This window comes from Heloderma suspectum, chromosome 3, assembly GCF_057233095.1.
Source record: "Heloderma suspectum isolate Gila_16-S chromosome 3, 16-S_ref, whole genome shotgun sequence".
Taxonomy (NCBI): domain Eukaryota; kingdom Metazoa; phylum Chordata; class Lepidosauria; order Squamata; family Helodermatidae; genus Heloderma; species Heloderma suspectum.
The window spans coordinates 239263218-239276755 of NC_139460.1; the positions used below are offsets into that span (position 1 = coordinate 239263218).

The 13538-nt window shown below is 44.2% G+C and overlaps 1 long non-coding RNA gene across 1 annotated transcript in view; it reads left to right on the forward strand.

Moving 5' to 3' along the window:
* The first annotated feature begins 3137 nt into the window (after positions 1–3137).
* The window catches only part of LOC146350925 (uncharacterized), a 30391-nt gene continuing 19990 nt past the window's right edge, over positions 3138–13538 (forward strand). Inside the window, exons 1-3 of the long non-coding RNA XR_014789451.1 lie at positions 3138–3668; positions 4415–4587; positions 7815–8039. This is a non-coding gene — a long non-coding RNA (uncharacterized LOC146350925). The remainder of the gene's footprint in view (positions 3669–4414; positions 4588–7814; positions 8040–13538) is intronic.

Here is a 13538-nt window from a genome sequence, read left to right on the forward strand (position 1 = left end):
CAAGCTGCGGGATGAGGTAAGTCCCTTTCGTCCATCCCTAATCCCAACTGGCCTTCCTGGGGTGTCGGGGGGGGGAGCAGTCCATTCCGCCGTGGACTTCCGGGGCCCAGATTCTAAAGAATCCGGCCTCATTGGAGTCTGTGGTGGATTTCTCCGCCATCCCTATGTTTAGACAGGAAAACGTCCTACACCTCCCAGCATTCCCAGAATGTTGGGAGTTGTGGGGCTTTTATCTTTCTTAACGTAGGGTTACACCCTTAGGCAATCCACTAACTCTCAGCCACAACCCTATTCCTGGCAATACAGGGACAGTAATATTGGCCTACCTTACAGTTTAGTTGTAAGGATTAAAGAGATAATGGGCATTTCTACACCAGCCTAAAATCCTGCATTTAAAACAGGGCTTTCTGCTTCCGTTTTAAATGCAGGATCACAGCTGACTCCCTTTACATGCACTCCCCTCCCCCTCCCCTTCCCCCTCCTTCTCCCCGTATCTGAGTCTTCCATTATATTTCATTGATCTCGCTCCTCTCCTTGTCGCTTTAACACTTTTCACGGAGGGAACTGAAGCGGAACACGATGGGGTAAACTGAGAGCTTATTATCTGCAATCTATTTAAAAATGGAACAAAGGGCGTTTAGTGCAGGAGATGCCTGGGATGATCACTGCACCATATAATTAGCCTGCAAACTTCCAGGAAGGAGCCATCTCAATCTCAGGATAAAAGCCCGGTGTGAAGGTGCCCAGCATATATGAGTGTTTTGAACACTGAAGGTGCTGAGTAAATATTATTTACCAAAGGAGCTTCTTTACACTGCTCTCTTCTTTGGATATAATTTGCATTTGGACATTAGAGCTGATTTGTTTTCTCTCTTACTCTGTGTTTTAACATGTATTTTAATTTAATGATTTAACTGGATATTATTTTATATGCTTCTATTTGATTTTTAGATGGTTTTATATTGTTTTGTTACGTTGCTTTTGTATTGTGGATTTTAATATTTTATCCACCTTGGCCATATTTCATGGAAAGGCGGGTTACAAATGCAATAAATAAATAACCGATGCTGCATTTCTATTCCCAGTTACCTGGGAGTAAGCCCTATTGAATTCCATGGGACTTCATGGGAATGCATAGGATTGCACTGTAAGGAATTTTGTGATTCCTTTTAGTACAGTGGCTAATATGGCCAAGAGCATAATCCTATTCATGCCTACTCATAGGTTAGTGCCGTTGAGTTCAATGGGACTTACTCCCAGGTAAGTGTGTATAGCAAGGGTAAGCAAACCTTTTGGGCCATGGGCACATTGGCAATTTGAAAAACTGTCCTGAACACCACCATAAAATGGCTGCCATGGCAGGCATGACAATGGACAAGTAACCTGCCCAAAAGACTGACCACAAGGCAGAGGTGGACTCTGAGCCCCAACACATTGGATAACTCCTTTTAACTCACAGTTCTTTGCGCCAATGGAAACATGTTTCACAGAACTCCCGCCCGCTGCTATAAGAAAATGTGTTATTTAAAAATAATACTGGAAGAGTGAGGGACCTCGCCTCAGTGGCTGCCAAGAAAGGTGTCTGGGGGTGTACTGGTGCCTGCAGGCACCACATTGCCTACCTCTGGTATATAGGCTTGTAGCTATTAGAAAGGCACGGGAAAGATCATTCGTATTTGATGTGCTGGGAGAGGTCTTCAGTGTTATGGAAAGCCGAAATCCTTTCCCATACCCATGGATCACTTCATTGCAAAACATAAACTTCATAAACACTTCATAAACAAAACAACTGCAGATTGGTATTAGGAGCAGATCTCTTTCATTTCTTTCGAATGTATTTAAAATACCTTTTACAGAGAAAGAAGAATGACGTATGGGATAATAGCCACATTAATGGATGCACCGTTTCATTCCTGTCATGTGATAATTGCATTAACTTCTTCTGTGTCTGTGTACTTAAGATAAGTAATTATAGAACTCTTATGAGGACTGTTGCACATCCGATTCCCTCCTTTGCTACAACTACATATTGCATTAAAAATGGTCACAAGACATCTCAAGGGGACATTTTGCCTCATTGAGGTGCAATCCTATGCGTGTTTAGACAGAAAAAAAAGTCTTACAACTCCCAGCATTCTTCAGCCAGCATGGCTAGCTGCACAATGCTGGAGATTTAGGACTTTTTCTGTCTAAACATGCATAGGATTGCACCCGGAGAGTCTATGTTTTCTCTAGGATTACATAGCTGCACCCCATTATTTTGTTCTCTTTCTTTTCTTTCAAAGGAAACATCACCCTGCCCCCCGCGCCCAAACTACAGTGAAATCTGTCAACCTATTAGCTTTCTGTGAGGGGAATTCTGTTCCCCTCCACCCAGCTCTCATACGAATTTTTAACAAAATTCCATCTACGTTTTATGAATGAGCACAGACAGAAAGGGTATCCATTTGTTAAAGGGAATATAAGTAGAATATTGTTGTAATTGCCACCAAAGTATAGACAGCAAAATTATTTATGTTGATAGTTAAAGAAGTTAGGAACCAGCTTGCTGAGCAAACAGGCACTCTTGGGGCTGGGGAAATGTCACACTGCTATCTGGATAGAGAAGGAAGAGATGTTCTCTCCCACTAAATGGGAGTAGTTTGGGTTGGCTATTTTCCTCCCTCTTTCTTTCCAGCCCCCAGGTGCAAATGGAGGGGAAGAGAGGTACAGATCTTCCTATGAGTGTATTGGTTAGGTAGATGTTGAGTAAAGGCATGAATTATGGATTGATAGCAGAAATGGCTTTTTCTCTCAGCTATGGCAGGCTTATAAAACATATGTACTGTGGGCAAAAATCTAATCCCTATTGTGTGGCCCATTATGTGGCCTAGGACGGCAGGCAATGAGGCCTCATAGGCCTCATGCACTGTTTCTAGCAATGCTGGTACCATGGTAAGATGTACCCTATAACTGCCTGCACTGTCCAGAATGAGATCTTCCTTCAGCAACTGAAGTACCACAGATCACTGCTATCCAGCAATGCTGCAGACTGGCCTCCAGGCTGAATATCTGTGGGGAATTGGGACTAGTCACTTTATGTTGGTATGTCACACATGCTTTTTAAAACTCATCTGTCTCTCGTTCTGTGTCTGCAGGTGTTGGGCTGTGCTGGAGCAACTGAGCTGTCCCTTGGGATGTATGGCTAAGGTTTCTCTGTCAATTAGCTTCATCGGTTCAGAAGGACACAAGGACGCAACTCGCTCTCTTGCTCCATCAGCTGTCATGGCTGTGTTCCAAGATCCAAGCATGGATATATTTCCCAGTGGCGAAATGTAATGCCTTTTTGATTTGACAGATTTTAGTAAGGTGACTGAGGAATTATGCTGATTAAATTCACATTTTTGCACATGCAACAGATGAGGGGTGTGTTAAGATCCCATTATAGAGAGGCTAATACATAGAAAGCCACAAGGTCAAACAAAGTTTTAGGATTAAAATGTTAGGTTTTGCCTTTGGAAGTTCACAATTTTGGCAGATGTGGCTTTAAAGAAAGTACATTAGGTGAAGTCATGATAAAATGACAACCCTGCAGCTGAGACTCCAGGTTTTCAAGCTCCCCATGGGCAAGATCAATGAGGACTGGAAAAGTAGTCAAACAGCACAATCCTATACATTTCTGCTCAAAGGTAAGCCCCACTGAGTTGTGTTGGTGGGATCCAGGAGGAGTGGTGGTCTGCCCAATTTAAAAGTAGGCATGCCAGCAAATTTCTCCTGAGTATGACTTGGAAATGATCGTTGAGGGCTCATAGAAGCCTGTCTGAAAGGAGAGGCAGACTTTTAAAGACCTCAAATTCTTCTTCCAGTTGGAATAAAATCGGAGAAGGATTGCTGGCTTCTCACCAATGAATGCTGTACACAGCCTGAGAAAGGCTTTGCTCAGCAAAGGACATTGAGCTCCAAAAGTAACTCACAGCTTCTTGACTCTGATGACGTGGCCACAGAGAGCAGCATGTGCTGTTGAGTCACACTGAGGTTGTTTCTACTCGAGGCATTTATTGTGCGCTCGTGATTGGTCACTCATGAAAGTTTGCGGTTCCTATACATGATGTTGTCATCCTCCAGGGCATCTTCCATTCTTGCAACCTTTATCGCAGTCCCCCCCCCCACATGATGATGAAAGTCCGGCATTTCCCCTCCTCCAGTTATGAACCGCACTAAATCTAAGGTGTACAGATAAAATAGCACTTTATCGCAGCAATATCACAGTGCTACTTAGTGGCTTATAACGAAACATACAGAACTTGCCCAGAAAGGAAAAAAAAAGGGAGGGGGGAATCACATGGAAAGGGTGGGCAGACATTGTCATCTTCCACTTTTGGCTCTCAGTGCTTTCCCACCACTATTCTCATCTTTTTTTTCCCCAACGGAGAAGAAACCTGTTAAGGAAAAAAGAAGAAGAAGCAAGAATAGGTGCACAACGCCTTTGGAGTGCCAGTGCTACTCAACGCTATGAGCCCTCGGTCTGCAAGCATGTGCGAGCTGCTTCACAGGTCCTGTTCTCATATTACCTTTTCTAGCAGTGGTAGCGAGGAGAAGGCGGCTCAGGTAAGAGACACTGCGGTGTCCAATAGACACAAACCAAAAGTTTTTGCTGAATAAGATGCAGCCCAAGATCCATTGATACTAGGGATGGCAGAGAATTTCTCCACGAATCTTCGGGAGGCCGAGCGCCGAGGCATTCGGCCCCCCGAAAGTGTTGGGGAAATTCTCCGCCGGCCCCCCGCCCCCCTGGGATGGGACTTACCGTGGCCGAATGTCCCTCTCGGCGGCGGGTCCTGGCGGCGTTTCGGCGGCGTTGCGTCGGGGGTGGGGGCGGCGGCCGGTCTCCCAACCGGCTGCCGCCGCCGCCATTACAAAATAAAAAAGTAAAAACAAAAACAAAAACACACATCCGTGATAGGCTACATGACGATTTACATAGCCTATCACGGCTAGATTTCCAAAGTCAGCCGTGATAGGCTACGTAAATCGTCACGTAGCCTATCACGGATGACTTTGGGAAAAAAAAAAGCGCGTATGCAAGTGGTGGCAGCCCATGGGCGCCGCCATTTGCATTCCTTATTTTGGCACGTCTAGTCTACGTAAAGATTTACTTAGACTACGGTGATAATAAGGGCAACGCAAATAGCATTCCCTTATTTTCGCCGTAGTCTACGTAAATCTTTACGTAGACTAGACGTGCCAAAATAAGGAACGCAAATGGCGGCGCCCAAAGGTAGATGCCCAAGCAGCAATCCACTGAATAGGCATTTTGTGGTGGTGCCCACAGCAGTATCTCAAATTCTCAAATTTGCCAATAGGCCCAGAAAAGTTGGGGACCCCTGGCTTAGTGGCTTGCAAACCACAAGGAAAGTATCATTGTGGGGGTAGACCCTTAAATTCATTGTAGAACACTTAAACCAATTTCATAACCTGATGACACCTAATTCGTGATAGAAAAATCACATGGCCACAAACCAACACGGAGTTAAGAGAACCTAAATTAATCAAAATCAATAGAATCAGTTTTAAGTATGACTAAAGCCCTACTCAGGGATTCCTAAAGTGATTAGATTAAACATGCAAAGAGAGGGAGCACGCTAGCCCTGCGCCCTTTGTTGTTGCTTTTGTCACCCCTGACTCGTGAAAGGTGACTTTCTGAAGGGGAGAGCATCCTTGTTGCCATGGAGGCTCTCCACATGATCCAGAACACTCAAAAATTAGGGCATCTCTACACCAGCCTAAAATCCTGCATTTAAAACGGGGCTTTCTGCTTCCGTTTTAAATGCAGGATCATGATGACTCCATCTTTCACCCGCTTCCTTTCCCGCCTCCTTCTCCCCATATCAGAGTCTTCCATTATCTTTCATTGATCTCGCTCCTCTTCTTGTTGCTTTTCTTCTTTTCACGGAGGGAACTCAAGCAGAACACAACGGGGTAATTTGATAGTTCATTATCTGTGATCTATTTAAAAACGGAACAAAGGGCATTTAGTGCAGGAGACGCCTTGGAGGTTCGTGGCGTCATATAAACAGGCCGCAAACTTCAATCGCAGGAAAAAAGCTCCATGTGAAGAAAGCCTTAGTGTTCTGAATCGCATGGAGAGGTTTCATGGGTACATGAGGCTTTCCTCTTCATAAAATGGCCCTCCACAAGTAAAGGGTGACAGGAATGCACAAGAAGGGGGTGGAGCTAGTTCGCTCCCTCTCCTTGCATGTTTAGTCTAACTGGTTTAGGAACACCTGAATAAGACGTAAGACTGAATTCAGTCCATAATGTTTGTATCCAGTTACAATGCAGAAAATTTATGTTAACTGGATTCCTCCATCTTTATGAACCATAGCCACATTTTTATGGCTTTTCAGGTATTAGCGCATTAGGTTTTTATTACAGTATTGTTCCAGATAGAAGGATATAATTAGTATGAGCTAAAAATTAAGGAGTTATAAATTTAAAAAGGCACACACAATTAAAACACCACGAATTTCCTGGGAATCCTACAAAACTTTGCATTGTAAAGCTCAAGATATTCCTCCTGAAAAATTTCAGAAGCACGCAGACCACATTGTTTGCTGTTGTTTGCCTTTTTATTTCAGTTTTGTTGCTTTAAGATGTGCGCATCCCTGATTTTAAAGTTGAATTTAATTTTAGATATTTTCTTCAGCTCTGACTAAAATCACTGAGCAGATGAGCAAGAAATCTCATTGCAGGTGCCTTCAAGCTTTCCTGTCCACTGTATATATTCATGGCAATATTCACAGTCTGGTTCTAATTATGTAACGGAAGAATCCAAGAACGTATATATGTGCCAGGATAAGATACCATCTGTCCTCTGATGTGTTCCCACCCCCACCCCCAGTTACTTTGGAGCCTCCTTCCCCAGTTAGTAAAATCAAAGATGTCCATTAGGAACAAATAGGTCAGCACACAAGATCTAAAATGCAGAGAGCGTGTAGTTCTGCTGAAGTTAAAATGAGGCAGCATGCATTGCTGGATTGCTCATCAGACAGTCATATACTTTTCTACAGGATATATATGCTGCTGAGGGATGTTTCTGTACAATTGCTGGAGAGGAGATTTCAATAGCCCAGCGGAGGAGACAGTGAGGGGTTGCTATGGGCAGAGATACAGATGTATGCTCACAAATACCTTGCATTTATGACCTGATTTAATTAGAGCTCATTCTTGTGTAAATATGAAAACAATGTAGTTTTGGCCAACTCAGGCTCCTCTCTGTTGCAGCAGCATGCTATGTTTTCATGCAAATATTTTTGGTGCAAATATATGTGAAATATCCCACAAAGCCCCCCCCCCCATTTTTGTTTATTTCTTTTGGAAATTGCCATATTTACTTTCTCTGCAGTTTCCTTGACACCATTTCTCCTCCTCCTCGACATGATCCCAATCAATCACGAATCAAGTTGTGAACACGATGACATGATGGTGTAAATTAGCTAATCAGGTCTGGCTGCACGGGGCACTGCCAAGTGCAAATGAAACCCTTGTTTTGCTGTACTGCTGTGGTTTTAGCTCCCTTGTGGCTTTTTGAGCCTGCCCCCCTAAATCACCAATAGGAAGGACTGATTTTTGAAGGGAATAAAATGTTCATTAAAATCAGTCCTCTGTTTCAGGTCTAACAGTGTAGCAATCAATCTGTCTGAAATATTTTGCAGATTTCTTTTGGGGGTGGGGGTGGGGGAACAGGAATTACCATCTTAATTCTATCATGACAATACAAATGGGTGAGTGAAAGCCCTTCCAAATTATTCCAGTCCCCTTGGGATTTCTTTCAGGATTTAACCTACAAGTTAGTGAACTGGGACTGATGTGAGGATTGCCATTCCATCTCTTCCACCCTGGTATCTTCATCAGATCAGAATCAAGTCCTGGCGTCTTGTCTGAAGTCTGGGAGACAGATGTTCAACAGGTTTCCTGGCATGGAGATACAGCTTCCCAGACCATGACTGTCAAGCTTATCCATTTCTCTTGTTTGTGGATGCATGGAAAAGTTGACTTGGGTAAGCTGGCATTGCCTACTGAAACAGTAGGACCACCATGTTTGGAGGAGAGGCTTTCACTGAATACAGTGCTCTAAAGCAGTGGCCCTCAAACTGTGTTCCAGGGAACTCTGGGCTTCCTTGCAAACTAATCAGACAATCCTCAATGAAGGGATTAGTAATGGAGGACACACTTTCCTGAAAGACAGCTTGCCCATCTGTCCTGGCCCATCTGACCTAGCATTGTACAGCTGCAGAAGAGTGGTGGGTGTGTTTTAAGGATCAACTTCAGTTCACACAGGGCAACTAATATGGCTAATATCTTACATGAACTTAGAGTACGTCTGAAGACATGTTTCAGAGAATAAATGTCCCTAAATCTGTCCTCCAATTTCGGGACAGTTTTTCTTTGCGTTTTATTGCCTCATTCTCAGAGTGCTTTAGAATTTTTTTTAGGATTTCTTTTGCTGGTGTTTCGAGGTTACCTTATCGTTGTGTGGTGGCCAAGGGTGCTGTGTATGTGTGTGTTTTTTCTTTCTATTACGCTTCTTGCCATCACTCTGCAATCTCCTGGCTGCCCATACTTCCTGTTCTGGAAAAGCCTCATGGAAGAGTTAACTCATGATGTCTTCCTCTGAGTTTTAATTGAAATGTGGGAAGCCAGGGAGGCTGCAGACCTCCAGAGTGATGTATATACAATGAAAGATGGGACACTTGCCCCCATCCCTCTGCTCACCTTGTAACTAAGGCAAGCACAATAACTCTTCACCCCACCCATAAGAATTTCACAAAAGTTTTTTTTTTCTTATGGAAAGTGATTTCTTTTCTATAATTTTGAGTGAAAATTAGGGATGTACGAAAGTCACTTACCTTTTCGAAGGGTGACATTTGTGGTGGGGGGGAGGCGCTCCGTTCCTCCCCCTGAAATTCTCCCCGGCCGGCTCCGCTCCACAGCGACTCTGTGGAGCCGCCGGCCGGGGCCGCCCGCAGCCAGACATCTGGCCGCTGGGCTGCACAGGGATGCAAATGGCAGCTGCCGTAGCCGCCGCCATTTGCATCCCTGTATTTTGCCGTGATAGGTTACATAAATATTTACGTAGCCTATCACGGCAAAAAAAAAAAAAAAGGAAACGCAAATGGCGGCCGCCATAGCCACAACCATTTGCATCCCTGTATTTTGCCATGATAGGTTACATAAATATTTACGTAGCCTATCGCGGCAAAAAAAGCGCTACGGCGGTCGCCATTTGCGTTCCCTTTTTTTGCTGTGATAGGCTACCTAAATATTTACGTAGCCTATCACAGACTCTGCAGGGACGCAAATGGCATCCCTGCGTTAGCTGTGATAGGCTACGTAATTATTTACGTAGCCTATCACGGCTATAATGAAGAAGCGAATGGCGGCCGCAGAAGCGGCCGCCATTCACAAAGCAGCACAAACAGCAGCAGGTAAGTGCTCCATTTCGCATGCCTTTTGCGGGGTGGGGGGGCCAAATACACTGGCATTCAGCCTCACTGAGATCCATGGCGGAATTCTCTGACATCCCTAGTGAAAATGCTCCAAAAATGTGGCATGGCACTATGTCAGCATGTTCTACAACGCAGATAGATTCTGCAGTAGACAAATCAGTTTGGAAAGGAATTCATGGGGGTAGAAAATTAGAAAATCACTTTTTTACAAGACATTGGGATAGATTCAAACATTGGGTTGAATCCCAAGCCGTTGTTTCCTGCCCCCTGCAGCCCCCCCACTCTCCAAATTTGCTCCAGACAGTCCCTCAACACTCCAGATATTTTGTACCACAACTTCCATAAATTCTAGCCAGCGTGGCCAAAGGTCATGGATTATGGAAGTTGTAATTCCAAACATCTGTAAGGTACCAGGTTGCCTACCTTTGCTTTTTATTTGTGAATGCACAAGTGGGTCACGTGAACCCCCTAATCATCTGAATCCGAGGCACAGGAATCTCAGCTGTGGTCAGGTCCATGTACTGAGAATTTATTTCAACACACTGATCTGCCCATGTGCAAAATTTATGAGTCATCGTTCAAGGCTTCCTCATACTACAGCTGCAAGTGCAATGAAATTTCTGAGTAAATAAGTAAGTAAATAAATAAATAGCAACATGCCTGTCTTACAGTGGAGGAACTACAAATATTAAGCCAATTAACAGCCTACATCCATCATTTATATGGGTCTGCAATGTTTTTGTATAATTTCTACTGTTCTGTAGCTAACACCAAAGAATATGTTAGGAAATAGTTTATCTTTAAAGCATTGAATCCATAAAGTCTGCAGCTTCATCTTTCTAAACAGCTTTATTCAGCATGCTGACATAAGCCCATGCTTAACAAATGTAAGTCAGGTTTGAGCACATTTATTACCCAGCTGTGAAATTATATTGTCATATGTAAACCTAGGATCTATTTTTGATGCTTGTTCGGATTGTTCGTATGATGTGTAAGAACATATCTTTGAGGAAGGGTGGGATAAAAATGAAATAAGGAGGATGGTGTACAAATTTGCATTATGTACAGCTATTACATTTTTCAAATAGTGAGCCTTTGGATGATTGATCTTGAACGAACAACATTCTAATTTGAATTATAAACCTTTTGACCAAGTGCAGTAATGAATGGGAAAAGTCAGAGATATTTATTTATATCTCACCACCACCAGTTTAGGGGTAGCTAGCTTATAGTCCAGTAAAAGTCTTAGGGTGCAATCCTATGCATGTTTAGACAGAAAAAAGTCCTGCACCTCCCAGCATTCCGCAGCCAGCATTATATCCTTGAAATTGCTTCTACTGTCTCCAAGGAGTGGAGGGCAGTCTACACGGTCCTCTCCAGCCCATTCTGTCATTCTGTCAACCCTGTGAAATAGGGTAGGCTGAGAGAGGGTGACTGGCTTATGGCCTCTGAGCTTCATGGTGGAGGATTTGAACCTGGGTTCTTTTGACACTCTAACCACAACACAATCACACCATCTTGAAGTACATTTTTATTTTGTAGTGTTGCTTACCACAGTTGAAGGTGGAGTACTGGATAATATGGAATTATACTAAAACCTTTACATCATGAGAAACGCCGGGTTGGATGAATCACAGGTTGGAATTAAGATTGCCGGGAGAATTATCAACAACCTCAGATATGCAGACGATACCACCCTAATGGCGGAAAGCGAAGAGGATCTAAAGAGCCTCTTGTTGAGGGTGAAAGTGGAGAGTGCAAAAGCTGGTTTGAAACTCAACATTAAAAAAACGAAGATCAGGGCATCTGGCCCCATCACTTCCTGGCATATAGAAGGGGAAGAAATGGAAGCCGTGACAGATCTTATTTTCTTGGGCTCCAAGTTCACCGCAGACGGTGACTGTAGCCATGAAATTAAAAGACACTTGCTCCTTGGGAGGAAAGCTATGGCAAACCTAGACAGCATAGTCAGAAGCAGAGACATCACCTTGCCAACAAAGATTCGTTCCCAGTAGCAATGTATGGCTGTGAGAGGTGGACTATAAGGAAGGCTGAGCGCCAAAGAATTGATGCCTTCGAACTGTGGTGCTGGAGAAGACTGTTAGGAGTCCCCTGGACTGCAAGGAGGTCAAATCAGTCCATCCTAAAGGAAATCAACCCTGACTGCTCATTGGAAGGATAGATACTGAAGCTGAAGCTCCAATATTTTGGCCACCTAATGCGAAGAGAAAACTCCCTGGAAAAGACCCTGATGCTGGGAAAGATTGAAGGCAAAAGGAGAAGGGGACGGCAGAGGATGAGATGGCTAGATAGCATCACTGATGCAATGAATATGAACCTGAGCACACTCCAAGAGAGAGCGGAGGACAGGAAGGCCTGGCGTGCTATGGTCCATGGGGTCACCAAGAGTCGGACACGACTGAACGGCTGAACAACAACAACACTAAAACCTTAGGGAAAACATTCCCTGGGGGAGGAGTACACATATGCATATAACTTTCAAAATATTCCAGAATGTGTAGCTTACTATATTCACAAAGGAAAGCAAATAGTCTCAGGCTCATATACGGTGAAGTATGGGAATTGTCATTAATCTAGGGCAGGCAACATGGTGCCTGTGGTCACCAGTGCACTCAGGGTCAGCTTTCTTGGCACCTCCTGGGTTGCCCCATTTCTCTCAGTTTTGCTTGTTTGTTTTAAATTAACACATTTTCTTACTGGCAGCTTGGATTGCTTCACAGCAAAGTGAGGGCCTCCAGCTTCTGCCATCCATTTCCCATGAATGTCTCTGGGCCACACATTGGGGCTCAGACCCATTCTTAGGAAATAAAGACAGTGGGCAGCTGATGCTTTCCTCTGCAGCGCACCCAGCTACCAAGAAGAAGAATGGAGTAGGGGGGAGAAAAAGGGACTCTTGTCACTTCTGTCTGGTAAGCTGAGCAGGGGGGTGCTACAGAGAGCAACAGGAGCTAGGAAGGGCAGTGGTAAGCCAACAGGGAGGGGTCAGATACGCCAGCAGGAAGCCAGACAGGAAGTGAGTGGAGATTGCAGAAGGAAGCAGAAGGCCTTTTCTGCTGTGGCCCCCCAGCTGTGGAATGAGCTCCCTAGAGAGGTTCACCTGGCGCCTACGTTGTACTCCTTTTCGGTGCCAGGTGAAGACCTTTTAATTTCCCCAGCATTTTAGCACCCTAGTCTTTTAGCTCTGCTGTTTTAAATCTGTATTTTAAATCTCTGCATTGCTGCTAGGTTTTATTCTGGTTGTACATTTATATTGTGGTTTTAAGCTTTCATATTTTATACTGTTTTACACTGTACATCGCGGTTCTAATTCTTGTGAAATGCCCATAGAGCTTCAGCTATTGGCTGGTATATAAATAAATAAAGCCAGTGGGGGCTGGGGGAAGATAGTTGGGAGCAGCCTAGGAGGTTGTGTGCTTGTATGTCAGAATGGCTGGCAGCTGCATGTGTGTGAGAAAGACAGAGGAAGAGAGAAAGTGTTTCGGGGGGATTTTAGAGGGATCCTGAAAAACAGTGAGTGTGGATATTTGTGTGTGTGGTGAGAAAGAGAAGAAAGGGAAATGTCTGTATGTAGGTATGCATGAACACACATGTGGTAGATACATACAGTGCTTGAATGTGTGTGAATGGAGTATGGCTGGCTGGGGGCATGGTGCATGTGCATGTGAGTAAATTGGAGTGAGTGAGAAAAGTGAGTTAGATCCAGAGAAAGAGAGAAAAGAGATAGTGGGGGAACGGTGGGGTGAGGGGAGGCTGAAAAAATGGTTTGCCTCTTTGCTTGAAATAGGTTTCTGTTGGTGCTGAAAACGCTGGTTTCAAAGAAATTGTTGGGGTTCATATCCCACCTGTGCCTTGTACTCAGTCTTTTGGGCAGGTTACTAGTATGTTGTAACTTGCCATGCTTCCCATGGCAGCCTTTTTGTGGTGGTGCCCAGGACAGTTTCCTCAAATTCCCAAATGTGCTCCCAGGCCCCAAAATGTTGCTACTCCTGATCTAGTTCATACCTGTAGGGTACTGCTTTTGCAGAAGAC